At 30.4% G+C, this 2,273-nt stretch overlaps 1 non-coding gene across 1 annotated transcript; it reads left to right on the top strand.

Moving 5' to 3' along the window:
- The first annotated feature begins 364 nt into the window (after positions 1-364).
- Positions 365-472, top strand: LOC148577498 (small nucleolar RNA R71). Its single transcript, XR_015904495.1, has one exon. It is a non-coding gene; the product is annotated as a small nucleolar RNA R71 (small nucleolar RNA).
- Positions 473-2,273: the final 1,801 nt, after the last annotated feature.

Below are 2,273 nucleotides of genomic sequence, written 5' to 3'. Positions count from 1 at the left end.
GGGTTCTCAGGATCATAAGCTTCTTCTTCAGAAGATGCCTCTATAGTACTGTTGGATGATTCCTTCAATCCATTCAGACTCTGAGAGATCATATTGACTTGTTGAGTCAATATTTTATATTCTGAGCCAATATGGCATTCAGAGTATCAGTTTCAAGAACTCCTTTCCTCATAGGCGTCCCATTACTCACATGATTCCTTTCAGAGGTGTACATTAACTGGTTATTTGCAACCATGTTAATGAGTTCTTGAGCTTCTGTAGGTGTTTTCTTTAGGTGAATGGATCCACCTTTAGAATGGTCCAATGACATTTTAGATAATTTAGACAGACCATCATAAAATATATCCAGGATGGTTCATTCTGAAAGCATGTCAGAAGGACACTTTTTGGTCAGTTCCTTGTATCTCTCCCAAGCTTCATAGAGGGACTCACCTTCTTTCTGTTTGAAGGTTTGAACATCCACTCTAAGCTTACTAAGCTTTTGAGGAGGAAAGAACTTGGCTAAGAAAGCCATGACCAGCTTATCCTAAGAGTTTAGGCTGTCTTTAGGTTGAGAGTCCAACCATATTCTAGCTCAGTCTCTTACAGCAAACGGGAAAAGCATAAGCCTGTAGACCTCGGGATCAACCCCATTGGTCTTAACAGTATCACAGATTTGCAAGAATTCAGTTAAGAACTGAAAAGGATCTTCTGATGGAAGTCCATGAAACTTGCAGTTCTGTTGCATCAGAGAAACTAATTGAGGTTTCAGCTCAAAATTGTTTGCTCCAATGGCAGGGATTGAGATGCTTCTTCCATGTAAGTTAGAATTTGGTGCAATAAAGTCACCAAGCATCTTCCTTGCATTGTTATTATTTTCGACCATGTCTCCTTCTTTTTCGAAAATTTCTGTCAGATTTTCTCCAGAGAGTTGTGCTTTAGCTTCCCATAGCTTCCTCTTTAGAGTCCTTTCAGGTTCAGGATCAGCCTCAACAAGAATGTTCTTATCCTTGTTCCTGCTCAAATGAAAAAGAAGAAAACAGAAAAGAAAATATGGAATCCTCTATGTCACAGTATAGAGATTCCTTATGTAAGTAAAGAGAAGAATAGAAGAAGGAAAAGATAAGAATCCAAACATAGGGGAGAGGAATGGGTTCGAATTCTTGAGTGAAAGAAGGATGTTAGTAGATAAATAAATAAATAGAATGAGATGAGAGATGAGAATTTTCGAAAATAATTGAAAAGAAAAGAAAAATATTTTTGTTTTTAATTTAAAATTCTAATTAAAATTTGAAAATTAAAAAAAAAGAAAATTGAAATTAAATTAAAAGTTAAAACAATTAGTTAATTAAAAAGGAATTTTGAAAAAGAGGAAGGTGATTTTCCAAAATTGAAGAGAGGAAATTAGTTAGGTGGTTTTGAAAAAAATATGATTGAATTAGTAAACTTTTAAAAACAAACAAAAAGTTAAGTGGTTAATTGAAAAAGATTTGAAAATCAATTTTAAAAAGATAAGAGGTTAGAAAAGATTTTGAATTTGAATTTGAAAAAGATGTGATTGAAACTTATTTTGAAGAAGATTTGAAAAAGAAATTTAGAAAGACTTGATTTTGAAAATTAAAGTTGATTACTTGGCATAAAAGATATGATTTTAAAATTTAAAGATTGAATCTTTCTTAATAGGCAAGTAACAACTTGAAATTTTTGAATCAATCACATTAATTGTTAGTAAAGATTTTAAAATTATGAAATAAAATAAGAAAAATAATTTTGAAAATCAATTTCAAATTTTCAAAAATCATAAAAGAAAAATGAAAAATATTTGATTCTTGAAAAAGGTTTGAAAAAGATAGAATTTTTTAATTGAAAATTTGATTTGACTCATAAGAAACAACTAGATTTTAAAAATTTTTTACTAAATCAAACCAAATTTTCGAAAATTTATGAGAGAATAAGGGAAAGATATTTTTTTGATTTTTAAAATTTTTAATGAAGAAATAGAAAAACAACAAAAAGACTCAAAACATGAAATTTATGAATCAAAACACATGATGCATGCAATAACACTTTGAATGTCAAGATGAACACCAAGAACTTATTTTTGAAAATTTTTAAGAAAAGAAAAACATGCAAGACACCAAAAATTAATTAGAAAAATAAAAATAAGGATTTCAAAATTTTTAATGAGAATTCTAGGAATCTTGCAATGTTAGTCTAAATCTCCAGTCTAGGAATTAGACATGGCTTACTAGCCAGCCAAGCTTTCAGTGAAAGCTCCGGTCCAAAACACTAGA

The sequence above is a fragment of the Arachis ipaensis genome, chromosome B1, assembly GCF_059453495.1.
Source record: "Arachis ipaensis isolate K30076 ecotype BB chromosome B1, ASM5945349v1, whole genome shotgun sequence".
NCBI classification, from domain to species: domain Eukaryota; kingdom Viridiplantae; phylum Streptophyta; class Magnoliopsida; order Fabales; family Fabaceae; genus Arachis; species Arachis ipaensis.
This window is presented reverse-complemented; position numbering and strand designations above follow the sequence as displayed.